We start from the raw sequence: 18337 nt of genomic DNA on the forward strand, positions 1-18337 counted from the left end.
CACAAAAAAATATAAATATATTTTGAACCAATTATACTTTACTGAACAGAAGGCTTACAAGTTAGAAATGATAGCTGAATCTGTAACTCAAATTATACTTTACTGAACACAAGGGAAAAATCAATCACCCAACTTAATAGAATTCAACACACTTAAAACACAAAAGAATTCCATACAATCTGCAAAAGAAAAACTGTACAACCAAGAAAGAATAATGCTTATAAAATATTAAAAAAAAAAAACAAAGGGGGGGGGGGGGGGGGGGGGGGGGGGGAAGAGGTCAGGAACAAGGGTGCAGATTACAAACAAGGCACCGAAATAAATAAAATCATTAATATACAATGGGGGAATCTACAACACAAAAAAAGCCTCAATATAACCAACACCAAATACATTTTCAACGCAGAGTTTCAAAGGCTCTCACGTTACACTGCTCTAATGGATTCCACTACCAGTACATAAATGTTTACACACATTTTACACTGTCACATCTACTTTCACATTGCTTATTATAAACACATTCGGCAAACAATAGGCCTGTGCTATATAAGTGTCCTACCAAATACACACAACTTCAAAAATACACACCTGAAAACAGAATGGACCAGATTAGTAGCAATCATTCAACAGTAGTCTTAAATTAGTACACTAATCACGAATTTAATAACCGTGTTGTACCATCCACCACCAAATAACATCCCTATACCTATATACTACACACACTGGTACCATAAACGTTACAATACAAACACTACATTTATTGTACCACAAAACGTTACAATACCATCTCTACCCGATAACGCTTATTTCAAACCGCATTAAAACACATCACCCACCTTCATTAAAACTTAACATTGCCACAAAATTCGAACGATTATCATCTATACCTCACTATACCCTCAACTTAATATTAGACCATTCTTAAGAAGTTTATAATCTAGCACACCGTAACTAGAACGATACTGATAATACCTTAATATCCGTTCAGCCCTCTGCAAGAATCCCTTCTCAACCTTCGCTTTTGCTAATTCACTTTCCTTCATTACCTCAAAATAAGGCCTTGCTACGCTTTAAATGAGTGTCCCAATCATCATTAAATAGTCAATATAAACCACACCCTTCTAAATCGTACACCGTGTTCTTGATCAAACCGTGTTTTACCATATACGTACATATTTCACCTCCTTTGCAATATAAGGATGTTTCACTGGCGTGGCAATAACATCTACGCCATGTTCTTAGACAGATGTTCGTTCAATCTGGTATACCCGAAAACAATTCTTTATATTCGAACACAAACTTCTTCAGATACCTACGTTTCTTATCTTATTACCTGATGGCCAATTACTATCAATACCACCAACCATAGTGACCATCATTTGAATTTTCTCTGCAAGAAGAATAAAGGTTATTGACCTCGGGTGATTTCTTTCATATTTTTCCATGGAGATTGCCACTTTCAGTGACGTGGCATTCCCAACATCAACGTTATGCTCTAAGACAGATGTTCAACCTGGTACATCCAAGAACAATTTTTCGTATTCGAACACTAACTTCTTCACTTCAGACCTACGTTTCTCATAACTCTCATGAGAAACTGAACCATCAATTTTCCAAAGAAGTCTTAATACCTGATGACCAGTTACCATCATCAATACCACATTTACCCTCATTTAAATTCTTCCTCTGGAAAAGAATAAAGGTTATTACTAATCCTTCCCAACTATTGCCACAGGAATACTCTATAACCCCGTTCCCTTATATTCCTTTAACATATTGATATGGCAAAGTTGCAAAGGTTTCCTCCCACCTCTTCAGAGCACCCTGACTTTCAGGATAAGGAGATGAAGTCACATGTTTAATACCCAACTCTGCCATTTTCTCCTTAAAATAATATTAGTTTTAGAATTTCATGTAAATATTTGTTTTAGAATTTCATGTATACTGTTACCAACCTGTAAAGAATATTGTTCATTATCTTAAACTTTGACTGTTAAATCATCCACCTCACCTGACTCAACTGGAAGGTCCCGGAATTCGTTTCTGAGCTTTAATTAACAATATGAAAGCCCATTATACTTAACCAAAGACAAGGCAAAAACTTTTTTAGTAATGCAAAGATGAAGGTCCAGAGAACAACTGTCTGAAACTCCCACATAGCAGTACAGTATCCCTCGGCCACCCAGGGTGGAGGGGGGCTGAGAGTATTACACATACAGACTGAAGAAATGTCACGTGGTCCAGAGCATCCATTGTCAGGCCCGAACTCTCACCGCACTACAGTTCAACCACAACTCTAAAACAAAAAAAAACAAAAAAAATCGTTAACACCATAGTAAGGTAGTCTGCAACAAGAGGAGGAATCAAGGAATAAAACAACTTAACATTACGTTAACAGAAAAGTACAGCTGCTGAACCGAATAAAAAAATTACCCATTTAAAAACTCATATTTGGGGAGAGAGAGAGAGAGAGAGAGAGAGAGAGAGAGAGAGAGAGAGAGAGAGAGAGAGAGAGAAAAGCCACCCAGGGTGGAGGGGGCTGAAGAGAAAAGTCACTCACACCCCCTACAAAGCTAAAAGACTAATATACCAAACTTAGTAATTTGTATTTTTCCTAGCAATACTTACCTCAAACTACTTTTCTAAGAGATTACCAGGATTTGTCAAATCTCGACCAAAAAATTCCCGTAGTAGTATTTGCTCTAACCCGCCAGGTCCAGTCCATGCCTTGTTCGAAGCCGCCCAAGACTTCGGCAGCATAGTTGCAAAGTCTCCCGAGACTTCGAAGACTTCGGATGAGGCGACGGGGAGCCTACGGAGGTCTCAGATGCCCCTACCGCGCTGGAACAAAATTTTTTCAACATTTAACATTCAATATTCAACTAATAATATTAATAAAATCTAATAACATGACAAGATGACAATACTCATACACTCAATACCAAAAGTTCTAAAGATTATGAAAATCTCAATGCCTCCCATAATACTTAGTATGAATAATTTCTGATCCATGGAAAACAGTATTATTTAATGTCTCAAACTCTATATGACTTAAATCTAAATATCTAACACAAAACATCATTTCACTTTGTTCTCTTACTCTATTGCCTAAAAATCTACAGTGCTGTTTTACAAACCCCCAGATCATCCTAATCATTTACAAACGTGTACAGTTTCAGCCATTTCTTTCTCAAGTTACATACCATTTCTTTCACATTTTTCATGACAGTGTGTCTGCCCATTTTTTAATGCTCATACTCTTCGTGTACCAAAGTTCCAAAGATTACGAAAATCTCAAGAGAGACCACTAATACTTAATATGACCATTTCTGATCCATGGAAAAGTTTATTATTTAACGTCTCAAACTATATTCCAATGTAAAAAGACTTGCATTTTATAGGTTTCGGCATATTTCACCAGGTATGACCCTGATGAGGGACCAGATTTGAAAGGCATGATTTGCCATAAATTAACTTTGAATATCTAATAAGGTCTAAATCACGATTTGCAATAGCTATATTTATCATACCTACAAAAAGACTGGAAATGAGAAGACCCTGAATTCCTACCTATCGATCTCAAGAGCAAATTAATAAAAGACTTCTAAATATGTAAATGAATCCACTGTCAAATGTATGCACAAAATATTTTGAGAAAGACCAAAAATAACACATCAAGTTCAAAACAATAAACAAAAAGGACTGTGATTATTAGAGTTGCAAACAAGAGCAGAACGATTCAGGAAAATGATTGGAAAACCAGTAAAGAAATGATAAAAAGGATACTTATATTGCTTTGAGCAACTTCGCCTTCGTAGTTCACATGCAGTCACTCCTGCTCCTTTCTGTAGGTCTTGAATAAATGGAGGGTGGGTCTCCAAGCAGGGGCTGCATCACCTTCAAGATGAAACAAGAATCCTATTTAAAAATTTGAAAATAAAATGACATCCCCATCAAACACATATATACACATACATACATACATGCATGCATTTTATATATAAATATGCCTCAAAAGTGTCAGCATTCTGCCCCCGATAACTATAACGTTATAATAAAAAGTAACTAACTTCAATATCACAACTATAACTTCACTAATATCAATATCACAACTATAACTTCACTAATATCAATTGAGCAACTAACATCAATTGAGCTACAAGTTCGAGAAGAGATCTTTCTCTATAAAATTTTCTTGTCAGTATGATTAAGATAAAATGTGAAAAAAGGAAGGTGCAGGAGAATTTCTCTCAGTATGAACCTGAGACATAACAGCTTTTGAATGTATATATATATTTTGTTTAAAAAAAACAGCAGACCCTCTCTATCATACCATACAGATACGTATAAATATTCTTCCTAATTCTTTGTGATTTACCTCTTGGTACTGGCGAGTCCCAACCTACCAACAATAATGATAATAATAACGATAATAATGATGATGATGATAATGATGATAATAATGATACTAATAATAATAATAACAATAATGATAATGATGTTAATGATAATAATGATGATAATGATAATTACGATAATAATAATGTTAATTACGATAATGATAATAATGAATGATAATAATAATACTTTACAATACTCGCGGTACCGAGAGAGAGAGAGAGAGAATGTTGGGGGGAAGGGCAGAGGACAATGAAAATCAGTTTGAACTAGAAAATATAACCGGAGGTGCATTAGCAGGAATGTAAGGGGTTGCAGCTAAACAGGGCCGAAGGGACGCAACAAATACAGAAGAAAGGAAGGAAGCACACTGGAGGTCAAGTAAAAAGGTTACAGGGCCGAAGGAACACTGCACCCAACCATGAGGTGCACTGACAGCATTGCCGTCCAAGGGGGACACTGTACGAACGTCTTGAGCGAGTTCATGATTCGTGGCTAGACCTACACAGGATCCATACAGTCTATCCATACAGACTGTATGGATCCTGGACCTACAATACGAAACTATGGTCTCTGGGCGTTAATATTTATTAACAAAATCTTTCGAGACGTTTACGTTTATAAGTTGAAAACAAAAAAAATTTAGAAATCAATCTACCTTCCATATACCTTTCAGAATTAAATATTAGACCAGTTTTGATAAAAATCCGTCTGCTATTCGCTGGAAAATACTGAAGTTGGCTACATTTGGAGTGTCACCAGGTAAATACAAAGATTAAGAATAAAACTATGCAAGGTCGAGAAGAATTTTTTTTTAACTGGTCAAAAATATGAGATTAGGATACAATGTGGAAAAAGGACGGAGCAAGCGAAATTCACAGCTGACCGACCGCACGCATGAACGAACGAGAGAGAGAGAGAGAGAGAGAGAGAGATCAGGACGTCTAAAAGACTTAAGTCATCCGGGGAGACATCAGCGTCACCACTACCTATAGAGAGAGAGAGAGAGAGAGAGAGAGAGAGATCAGGACGTCAGAGAGAGAGAGAGAGAGAGAGAGATCAGGACGTCTAAAAGACTTAAGTCCATCCGGGGAGACATCATGCGCTCACCTATCTAGAGAGAGAGAGAGAGAGAGAGAGAGAGAGAGAGAGAGAGAGAGAGAGAGAGAGAGATTAGGACGTCTAAAAGACTTAAGTCATCCGGGGCGACATCATGCGCTCACTATCTATAGAGAGGAGAGAGAAGAGAGAGAGAGAGGAGAGAGAGAAGAGAGAGAGAGAGCCTTTAGCGGTGGCGATAAAAATCTAGATTTAGGTGTATTAAAAAGCATCCAAATGAGCAGTCATTAACAAGAAGACTCATAATTAGCAACAATAGAATTATTAAAATACTGAAACTGATGATGATTATAACGATAAATGGAAAGTAATATATATAATATAATATATATATATATATATATATATATATATATATATATATATATATATATGAAAAAATCACGAAATTTAGTTCTGCCAGAGCCAAATTAAAATTGAAAACAGAAATAAAACAGGAAGCGTCTTATGGATACTAAATATGAAGAGTCCTGTGACCATTGGTCAATAATAAATAAAAATTAATAATAATCATTAATAAATATTAAATAATAATTAAATTGATAAAAATAAAAATAATAACAACCACCATCATCATCAGTTATGGAAACTCATTCGTACGCAACTGTACAGTTTCTGTTCACTGGGAGTTCATTGCGAGATGTAACCCTGCTTGCGTTGCTGATCAATCAATGGGGTATGCACACTAATTAATTTGGGGAGCTGATCAGAGTTGGTAGGAAATTAATGTTAGTTTATTTGAGAGTTCTCTGTGGCACTGGAAGTTTTTGACACCGGTGGATGGTTGTATGTTTCCATTTGTCCGAGCGGTTTCTACTAATAATAATGTCCAATTTTAACAAATTATGGGTGAGAAATGCATTCTAAAAGATGAAACGAAAAGAGCCAGGCGTGAATAATGGAAAGGGGAGTGACTTGTGTACAAATCTTGTATAATTCATGGATGAAAAAACCCTAAGCAACATCTGATTTGACGTCACTGACAAAATCTTATCAAATCGTCCTACAACCCCCTTCTAGTCCCAACCCCCAAGACAATTACAAGGCAACATTGCGAGAGAGAGCAAAATTAAGAAGTGAAAAATTAAGAAGTGAGAACACGACAATGCACATATTAAACAAATACTATGATAAACGGAACAGAAATAAAAAGTTGAAATAATATAACATGATAAACAAATGAGGAAAAGGTATTTGTAACTCAATGTATGAATCCACACCCCCTCCCCACTTTTTACCATTCCTCTCAATTAGGTGGGTCTGGAGAGAGAGAGAGAGAGAGAGAGAGAGAGAGAGAGAGAGAGAGAGAGAGAGAAAGCTCCCCTGTAACATGGCGCATGCGCCGTAGGATTAGGCATCGTAACAGGTAGTAGCAATAGGTGGATTTCGCCTATGAAACGGCTCCAAAATCGATTTTTTTTATTGAATATTTTCGATTCTTATTTGAAATGTTTCAAATGTCGGTAGAATTTTATAATTTCCAATATTTCTAATTGGATTTTTTTTTTTTTTTTTGACATATTCTCACGTGTTTATAGGAATCTGACGACGATTTTGTTCGGAAATCAACAGTAGTGGAGTTAGGGTGTAGGGTGTCGATACCCTTACCCAAAACTTTGTATTACCGACGAAATCAGACATCAAATTCGGTCAAAATGCGTGAAACTATTCCAGAAAAACCATCCTGTTATACGTAATAAAGATATTAGATGGTAATTCATTAGAGATTGTGGTTCTGGCAAAGTAGCCATAAAATCTTGTTGCCTGATGGTAAAGTGAAGAACTGTACATTGAATGATGTATGTACAAACCAAAGTTGTCTTTAATTTACTTAGTTTGTGTAAAGCTCTACAAAACTTGTAAATGTCACTCCGTTTGTGGGGATGTGTAAAACTTTATGCCAATTACGATAGCATTTGCAGAGAAAAAAATAAGGTAATTTGTATTAGTATTTAAAATGTGCAAAAAAAAAAAAAAAAATTATCATACGAGTACGTCGTCTGTACTAAGAGTTAGGCCTAATGAAAATGAGGCATAGAAAAGTATGACCATTGAGGTATTGATGATAACTAAGGCTGTTAGTGGAAGGTTGGTAGGTGGTTTGAAATTGATGTTGATAAAAATTTGGAGTTTTGTGAAACATGTACTAAAGGACAGTTGCCTCAAATTTTAGGCAAGAGGCATTGTCAACTGCTTATTATCTGAAATACAAAAGTCCTGCTAGAGCACTTCATTTACTGGAATTAAGCCAAATGTTAAACATTTTAGTTTTTGGGTGTTTGTATGCTCATATTCCTAGTGAAGCGACCACCAAAGATGTACTATGGTGAGTGGGTTTCAGTTGCTCATGAGACAAATGAACTAGCATCATTCACTGAAGCATTGATGGACTACGAGAGAGTATTGGATTAATGCAATGAGAAAATTAATTCTATTCAGGATAATGAAGTTTATGATTTAGTTGAAATTGAGGGTAGAAAACCCTTAACAGCAGATGTTTTCAAAAGGAACATGTAAAGTTTTTTTTTTCACAAGTTTCGTGTGGGGATTATGATGAAAACTTTTGTAAGATTTGAATCTATTCGTACTGTGATTGTCTTTGCTGTTCAAAAAGGAATCTACACACAGAGAGAGAGAGAGAGAGAGAGAGAGAGAGAGAGAGAGAGAGAGAGAGAGAGAGAACCTCGGTGAGCTTGATTATTTTTTAGGTGCCAAAGTTGTACAAGATTCTTCTCCAAAGGTCGAGTGTGGATTGGTCAACCATCTTATACCGAAAATGTAGCGAGGATTCAAAGCTTATAGAAACTCAGTTGATCCAAGTCTGAAGTTATGTAAAGCATCTGATCAATGCATAGAATTTGACCAGAACATGTATCAAGTCGGCTGTTGGGAGTTTATTGTATTTGTCTAAAACAAGGGCTGTCATCGCATTTGCAGTGAGTAGTGTTGGTAAGTATTGTGCTAAACCTACCATTCATCATTGGAAAGCAGTGAAGCGTATAATGATATCTCTAAGGGTACACATATTTGGAATTTTATTAATGGTATTTCAGAGATCACTGGCTATATTCAGATGCTGATTGGGCAGGTGACATCAATGATCGCAAGTCCACTTCTGGTTATTGTTTTCACCTTAGTGGTGGTTTGTGAGTTGTAGTAAAAAACAAAAGTGTGGGGCTTGATCAACTGCTGAAGCGGAGTACATAGAGTTAGCTGTCGCAACAGGAGAAACTGTTTGGTTGCAGAAGCTAAGAGACTTGAAATTTGAATGTAAAGGCCCAACGTTGATTTTAGAAGACAGTCCAGTCTACCCTTGTTATGTCAAGGAATCTTTAGATTCATGGTATTGCAAAACATATTGAAATTAAATTTCGTTATGTACGAGATCAATGCGAAAAAATGTAATTCAGTTGCAATATTGCCCAACAAATGATATGATTGCCGATATATTCACTAAGGGTTTAGGCCAAGAAAAACTTAAATAGTTAGACAAATGTTGGAAATGTGTAAAAAATTAGATTTGTTGGTTTTGCTCATGCACACTATTAACTGTGTTTTAAGTCTGAGGAGTTAAAATTGATTGCATCCTAAATAAAAAGTTGTGTATTATGTGTATGGCAGTCTGCTTTGTAAATAGTTTTCTTTGAGACAGGCAGATTGCCCCGTAACTGTATTGCAGTGTAAGCGTTCTTCAAACGCCGCTTTTGTTTACGTGATAGCGTTGAAAATATGAATGAATTCGCTATTGGCAAAGGCAAGCTTATTGGTGGAGAAGTTTCCTTACCGGGTAACATATTTCACTTGCATATTTGAAAAGAAAGAAAATGACCTGATGAAAGAAAAAAAAATGCGATTCATGGTTTTATACATGATTTTTCAAGATTATAAGACGGTAAAAGAGGGAAGTTACAAAAAGTAATATCATCATACATTTGCGTTTGACTCTAGAAACTGACGTAGAAAATGGAAGAGCAGGGTCGGTAAGGGGGTGTTCGGGAAGAGGGAGTAGCTTGTAAGATAGAGATACACCACATTCTATTGTATCATGTGCTTCAATGGGAGTAAGTGATGCCGTGGCAGTGAAGCTCCCATCAGTAGCAAATATGAAAAAGAACTACTACACGCAACTTACGAGCAAAGGAAAATGCTGGCCCTGCTTTGCCTAATAACTGCTTCGATCTTATCATCCCGGAAGTGTTTACAAAAACCATCAAAGATGTATTCCTTGCTTGTGACTCTGGTCCCGCAGATGGTCGTAATTTTAATTCTTGCAACCCAGAACAATCTCTCACATACTTTTGAAGACACTTGGATTGGGTGGCCATGTAGAAACAACCGTAGCCGAGCTCCTTTCTTCAAACATGAATTATGGAAGTTTTCAGTATGTCACAGAAGGAATGCCAAAAACAAGCAACGCAGTCGAGGGGTGCCACAATTTCGAACACCAATTAAGTGCTTGCCATCAATCCAGCTATCGTATAATACTTAATTTAGATTGAGTAAATTTTGGCAATAATGCTTGATTTTGTTTCACTTTTTTATCCTTTTCACTTATGAAAGCTAGAGAGTTGTACATATTTGAAAAAAATATTTTTTAACCTATGAAAATGAACAACGATAAAGAAAACGGGCCTGTGATTATTTCAGGTAAAATTTGTTCGATAAACAACATTATAAACCTATGTTGTGTTTCAACTACAATTAGCTTAATTCCCGTCTTACTTTAACCTTTTAACTCGTGTAAACTAGCCCTTTCATGTCCAACTGACGTAATAGTACGTAAAAATACTCTATCCCTTTCTATCCAACTGACGTAGCGGTACGTAAAATTTACCGAATTGGTGTGGTAGGGGGGATTTTATTTTATTTTCGGACAAGTAGCGATTTCCATAGGCTAGATCATACCTTGGACAGTGTATCTCGGGTATCAAATACGCCAGCAAAGTAGTTTCTGTACTGAGCATGCTCAAATCCCTGGCGTAGTAAAATTCTCACAATGAAATCAGATGATCGCACCTACACTTACCTCTCAGTGACCCCAAAGCCATTTTTCTTAACTCTCCCTTTGTTCTTCAACTTTTCCTCTACATTTTCATATATTTACAAAGTAATTTCTATGAAAAATAACCGAGATAGGGCTCTTCAAAAAACTGTTGTTCTAGCAATAAATGTTGACAACGGTAAAAAATTTTTTCGTTTCGATCAATTTATAGTCAAAATGAAACTTTTGCCGTATCCAAAGACATTTTTCTTGACCTTCCTCTGTACTTCAACGTTTCCTCTACATTTTCGTATATTTACAAAGGAATTTCAATAAAAAAAAAAAAAATAACCGAGATAGGGCTCTTCAAAAATTTAAAAAAAAAAATCTAGCGATAATTCCTCACTATGCGCCGAGCAGAGCTTATGTTTCTTATCCTCTTTTCTATCAATTTTTTCACAGGCTGGACTTATTCGTTTCCCATTGGTTTATATGTCGATATTTAGGGAGTTATTGGCTTTCTCATAAAAAATAATTCATTCGCCTGACTTTCATAGTTCTTGGGTTAGGAACGAAAATGTAAAAAAAAAAAATTCTTTTTTTTTTTGCTATTTTCAAAATAATTTTTTCGCACTGTCGAGCGCTGACACCTCGGATATCTGGGGACACAGTGCTCAAAACTAAGTGGATATGAAAGCTACAAAGATGTTTGCAAAATTTTTTATAAGTATTTTTCTCGAAAGGCATATTGCTCGAAAGCCAACATCTATTCTTTAAATGGCCATTAACATTCTCAAAAATATTGGCTTTCGAGGAATTGACAGTTCAAGAAATTATTTTTCGAGCAATGGCTTTCGAGGAATTTACTGTGGAGCAAATGATGAGAGACATTTTGCCGCACACCCAAAAGTACAGGGTATCAAAGGGATACATCACATACTGCAACAAGGGAAAAACTGGAGTCTCCTACTAGGAAAATTCCCAGCGTTACGTGAACATCATGATCGAGAATGGTAAAGGGAGGTATGACGGCACCTCGAAGCACTTACAACGTAACAAAACAGCGGCCTTCAATGAGAGCTGTTTTGACAAATCGCACAGAAGAAAACAACAGAGTCCTTCAAAAATTTAGACGGAAAACAGGACAGGTAACCCTTCTCTGGAAACACTCCAAATTACCGAAGATAGACGCAAGTGAGTGTCTCACATATACAGCCAATGTCTTGACGACGTGTCCTGACAAGAATGGTCTCAACTTTGAAACTGGGAACACAGGAAGAAATGAGAATCTCGTTGCATGAAAAGGTCGAGACTAGTCATCTGAGAACAGTCAGTGTAAAACTTACTAAAGGGCCTTCAATAGCAGCTGATGTATCGCACGCACGAATGCATAATGACTTGCTAGATGTGATTATACAATTAAGACGTTACCTGGTGGTTTCTGAATGTCTAACAAACTGCGAGTTCAGACCTCGAAAAAAAAAAAATTGTTTTAATGAATGTTCGGCCAAACCAGCAACTCTTGCTCCTAATACTTCCGCTAAGACTGTCTGCAGTGAGCCAGTTACTTCAAGTTGGCTGACAGACAAATGGACGAAGTGAAAAGTTCAGTTAGTACAAACGGATCTAATTTTGAAGTGAGATGATAAATTTATTGTAATGATTCTCAATTTCAGTCATGCTCATGAGTCAGTTATCTCCCGAAAATGCGGCCCCCTCCCCCCCCCAAGATTCTACGAGAAGAAACAATCAATGTGGATTCTAATCAACAGAGAAATCCTTCTTACGTTGAGTGGACAGCTCTGCGTCCCCATTTTATTCTGAGTCCCATCTCCAGAAGTCAGAAGATGCAGGTGTGAATGAGACTCGTGCAAAATGCATTCTATTATATTCTAAGGAGGAAGCAAAAGAAAAAAGGCTTTGCAAGAACGCCAGCCAGCAACTTATAACGAGGACCTGGAAAAGGGGAAAGGCCCAGGCGACGCAACTTAATGCAGTTGTTTATTTCAACTTAAAAACCAGTGGGCTCAACGTAGGAGTTGACATACTGCAAATAGCAGATGTGCGCAATGAGGGCGCGTTCATGCAGTATGTAACGCCCTCCAAGCAAGTTCATCCAAGAGCTCAAGATGAACGGACTGAAAAACGAAAACGCCACTCATGAAAAGGACGTCTGCGAAATCGTTGACAAGGAAACCGTTGGAAACGTTGCCTATGGACAAATCTCTGCCAAAGTTTCTGGTGGCTGAAGGCTATAGGCCCGTGAGTTTCCTAGTTGCTCACAATGCTACGTTCGAAACCATTTCTGTACAGTGTGTGTGGGGGGGGGGCGGAGAGATAGGGAGATAGAGGGGGAGGGGAGGGGAGGAGGGGGGAAGGGAGATTTGCCCTTCTTGGAACATATGCTTGGGGTGGCCATAACAACAAGGGTCCAACAACGCTATACTGATCTGTTCTACGGCCACCAAAACCTTCAAGATCTCCAAGAACAACCATGTGCTTTGGCAGATACTGACCTTAAAAAAAAAATAAAAAAGCAAGGGGTCAATTTCAAAATCAAACTCCGCCTACTCACATGGTGTATTGTTTTACGAAATGGATATTAAATAATATAGTGGCAGTGAATGTAATTGACCATTTTTTACATTATATAATTCGAGAAACACTTCCAGGGGGTGAACAATTTTCGAATTCATTTTCACTGCGCAATTGGCGACACCTGTTGACCAAAGGTTGAAATAAAGGGTGGGGCGAGAGGAGCAGATATTAATTAGCGCCCCCCCCCCAAAAAAAAAAAAACGGGTAACTATATTCACTTCCAGATGGGATTATTTGATGTTATAGGTGGCTGTAGTCTTCCGAAAAATAACCCGCAGTTCGAAAACCTGGTTTTTAATTGACTTCGGCTACCTTTATAAAAATATAAACTGGCAATAACCTAACTTGGTTAGAAAACCTGGTCACTTTAGCCATTCTCTTACCCGGGGTGGGGGGGGGGCACAAACTCCCTTCGGAAATTCATTGACAAGAAAATACAAACAATCGTACGGTTTGGACTTCGTGTCTATACCTTTATCCCAAACTTGTATTTCCGACGAATATAGACATCAAATTCGTTCAAAACGCGTGAAAATATGCCAGACAACCATTCTCTTATACCCCCACCTAAAGGTCCATTAAAAGGCATCAACGTAATTTGCCATTTCGTAACCGGAAGCAATTCAAATTCATTGGGGAAATTCGGATGCGTGGTAGGACATGAAGAAAAGGAGAAAAAAAATCACACCCAGCCCACTGGAATCAACCTCGTTGGACACGATTGGGTCAACTGATCTATAAGAATCGAGGGTGATAGATGATGCCATTTTTTTCAAACTCGTTCAGTTTTCAGGAAATAAGTGACAATTTTGTGGATTTGGTAATTATTTTTTGAGCAGCGCTGCCATTCCCTCGTGTATGGATGATTAAGGGGAGTGACCTCTCAGAGTCACTGTGACTAGAGGATTATTTATAACCTCCCTTCATTCGTCGGTACAAAAGCGAACACGTTGATCAAAACAAACTACTTGAACCTAAATTCGGTAGACGTATATTACTATTCCGCGGCGGCCTTGACTATGGCAGTTGCTGTTTTTCTATGCAGTTTAGCTCTGAACAATAAACTTGAGTAACTAAATCGGACGACTGTAATTCTCCCACTGGGACTCTAACTAAACACGGCGAAAAAAATTTAACGGCCCAATTCCTGGTGGCTTTCGTATTCGCGGGGACAAATACCTTGAACGCAAGCATACGTGCACATGACACATATTACTTTTAACTTAACGAAATCACTGTGAATTTACCTTTTTGAATTAGGATTCGGTATTATCAACTTATAAAATAATAACCAGAGTATCAGCCTGTAAAGACCTACCATGAGGCACACACATTATGCAAGTTACTTATAATTTGCCAAGTTTATGGGGTTCAAAATAAGCCGTGAAGAGCTCGTTACAAATTCATATGTATTGGCATATACCTAGCCCTCAACCCCCCGGGGGCTATAGGAAACTGCAATTATCAATTAACGCCCTAAGACGTGCAACGCTCACTACGGCCTATACAGTTGTTTCCTGTCTGCATTACACATCTCAATAATAGGGGATAACCACAGAAACACTTACCGGCAAACTAGAACGATAGGGTGACGGAGATGGGCCTTCTTTCTGCACTTAGGAGTTGCATCCTGAAAAGGAAATTATATTCTCAATACACCAAAAAACGAATAAGGGAAAATGTAATATATAAGACTGGATTATTAGCGTAACGTACACGAGGTATAAGGCTTCGCTTCAACTGCCTTAGCTCTCAAGTCTAGGAAGGTTGGGGCATCTGGAACGCCGTCATTCTATATACAAACAGGATGAAAAAAAGCCAGGGTAGCATTATTCACTTATTATCCGAATTTTCGTGAATTTGGGTCTCGTCTTCAGGGCCATCTCCAAGATAGCCCTGAAGACGAGACCCAATTTCGAAAATTTGGATAAATGAATAATTCTACGCTAGCTATTCTCCATGCTGTTCCAATTGAAATTACTATGCGACACATTGGAAAGAGAGTGAGCGAGTTTAGAGGGAAAAAGAGAAAACATATACTACAATGATCTCTCCTAAAATACAAGAGCAGAATGGATGCTAATTTGATGGACGTTTGCCACGTGTCTGTTACTATGTGCTGGATGGCTGTGGGTGGGCTACGTCTCGCCGTCTGGCGTCAGGACACTAGCACACGTAGCGACCGCGTACACTGTTACGCCTATCACAAGGATTGTGCGTTGGTGAAAATGTATCTGATTGATCGGAAGAATTGTGGGCGGTTTATTGCGGGGGGGGGGGGGGGTGCGGGGTGGATTTTACAAGTTGTGCGTTGGCGATGAAAACTCCGATTGGTCGGAAGAATTGTGGGCGGGTTGATTTCCCACGTTATGTGAAACTGACGCGTATTTGGACAAAAAAAAAAAGAAAAAAAAAGTGGGCAATATTGAGTAAAACAAAGACGAACAGGTTCAGAGGCGCCAAGTTTGTTGGGGGGGGGGGGGGGGGCGGCCGCCCGGTTAATGTTAACTTTACAATACTGAGTAAAATCGTAAAAAGTTTCATTTATTTCCATGAAACCAGAGATAGTGTATTATTATTAAAGGAAATATTGCAATGAAATGTGGCAGGGACACCCATTTTACATAACAGTTATGACTTTATTCATGCATACATATGCTTACATAGTTTGTAATTTGTAAGGGTTGTAATTTGTCAGTGTGTATATTATACATATGAATGTATATGAAGCCATTGTATTGATCCTATTGTAAATTTTATCAATAAAAGAAAAAAAATTGTAATATAGATAGAAGTCTGAGGTTACACGCAGGGAATAAGGAATGGAAATGTTATCAAATTCAAGAATATTCATTATCATCATTACTGTCTATTTCTGTAAATGATCTTATTTTTATATGGGACCTGCTTTTGGAAAAAAAATGAAAGGAACACTAACATATCGGTTACCATACTAACCTAACCAAACATAACAGAACGTGTGACACACACCCCTCCCCCCTTCCTTAAAGGAAGAGAAACTTAAAGACTAACACATAGGTTAGCATCTTTCAAGCCTGCCCTCAACTGTAACGTAATATTGTAAGATATATATATATATATATATATATATATATATAAATATATATATATATTTTATATATATATATATATGGCAACATTATGAATTGAGAACAAGTCAGTGCACGTATACTACTGTGATAAACGGAACAGAAATAAAAGCTTGAAATAATATAACACGACTATGAAACAAATGAGGAAAAGGAGAATATATGCAACTTAATGCATGAATCCTCCCAAATTCTCCACTCGCTCATAATACTAATTTTACTTATGGTAGAGCTTCACCTCGATATGACTTTCATGATGAGGTTAAGTTTTGGATATATCTGGGTTTTTTGTTAGACTATCCACACTTAATTGTTCTAAGAGAAACTATACAGAAATAAGTACGCATTGCGTAAATCATTTAAAAAACATTTGTTCTCATTTTACGCGTAGTTGCCTGGAATTTTAATATATACAGATACATGTAAGTGTAATGGGTATGTAATTACAGTATGTGGATATCTGTAAATGTATGCTTATACATGGTAAATGTACGTAAATTACATATATTGCATACGTATTGAATTGTAAAATGAACGGTAAAATGTATTTTTTTAAATAAGAGAAAAATGAACTAAGTCATCATAGTCCTAGGCCTATAAAGTGGACTGAGAATCGTTCAGAGATCAAAAGCTTTCCCGAGAATTGCAGAAGACTTTTATTATTACCCAGCACCGTGAAGGACATTTTTTTTTTTTTTTTTTTTTTTTATTTAAAAATCATATCAGTACATTTTACAAATAAATACATATGTAATTTATGTACACAAAATTTACAAAAAAAATCTAAAAATTTTATCTAAATTTAAAAAAAACTCAACACATCAAACCAATTCCTATCTATTTTCATAAACTTTAAAAATACACAGTTGAGGTACTTATCAGTAAAAAATAAATCAATTTTTTCTTTAAGAAGGATTTTCATCAAATACCTATCATAACTAAATTTACTTTTTATAGACTGATATATTTTCATTTATATCAAAATTTAACTGTCTCCCTATCCAAATTGAATATAGTACCTGTAGTTAGCATAATATACGTTGTTATATATTTTTTCATTTTTACTTGAGAAATCTAACATTAGGATCCTAAGCATATTCACACCCTCTATCCTACATATATCACTCAACATTTTCTGGAAAAATCTTATACTGGTTTTATAAACTTGCAAAAAATAGAATATGTGCAATGTGTATTCTATATTATCAAATCTATTACAATTATTACTCTCTTTTTATCTTAAGCATCAAACCAGTCTATCATTCGTTGGTAGAGATTCATGGATATATTTGTACAGAAATTCTCTTTCACTTACTCCAATAAAGTGATGATTTACATTTTCCCAAATACTTGCCCCAACTCGAGAAGAGGATAGTTATCCTCAACTCTTGCCTTAACATCTTTACATAGGACATATAAATATTCTTACTACACATAATAGGAAATTTCCTACAATTACATAATTTCTCTAATAACGTCGATTACTACTGAATAGAATTTTGGGGTATTGTAGGAAACCTCCTTAGGGTAATCAATGTCTATTAAGTAACTTAACCTAATTCTACAATAATATATACATAAGCCTATGTCATTATTCAGATCTTTCAAGACAGTAGAAGTTAAAATAGATTTGGCTTTATAAAATACATTTATTATTCCTACCCTCTCTATTTCTTGGCAAACATAAAGTGTTTCTGCTAACTGGCTGATACATCCCTTTCCACAAATACCTGAAGATACATGAATTATCTTTTGAGCCTCCTTCTTCATTAGTGGCAACGTATGGGCTACATACCACACTTTGAACAAATCTTAGTGTTGATTATAACAGCTTTTTGAAAAGTGGATAATTTTCTCTTGCTCAACATACCTACTGATATTTCTATTTTCCTAATAACTTCAGTCCAATTTTTCTCCTGGATTGTCTCAAAATTATTATGATAATATATTCCTAATATTTTAGTACATTCCAGTCTTCAACCACTTCACAGGCCAGACATTTCTTTCTTTCCACAATCCAATACCCATTATTGAAGATTTTTCCCTATTCAGTTTAGCACAGTTGGTAATTCGAAGTGTGTTATATCTTTCATGCTTCACAAATCGACTTGTCTGTTGACACAATAATAGA

At 36.6% G+C, this 18337-nt stretch overlaps 1 long non-coding RNA gene across 1 annotated transcript; it reads right to left on the reverse strand.

Annotated features, from left to right (window-relative positions):
* Positions 1 to 985: 985 nt before the first annotated feature.
* LOC135199143 (uncharacterized) lies at positions 986 to 14732 on the reverse strand. The gene is made up of 3 exons (XR_010310922.1): positions 14665 to 14732; positions 2629 to 3897; positions 986 to 2296 (listed from the first exon to the last, which is right to left on the reverse strand). It is a non-coding gene; the product is annotated as an uncharacterized LOC135199143 (long non-coding RNA).
* Between the last annotated feature and the right edge of the window lie 3605 nt (positions 14733 to 18337).

Source organism: Macrobrachium nipponense, chromosome 25, assembly GCF_015104395.2.
Source record: "Macrobrachium nipponense isolate FS-2020 chromosome 25, ASM1510439v2, whole genome shotgun sequence".
Lineage (NCBI taxonomy): Eukaryota > Metazoa > Arthropoda > Malacostraca > Decapoda > Palaemonidae > Macrobrachium > Macrobrachium nipponense.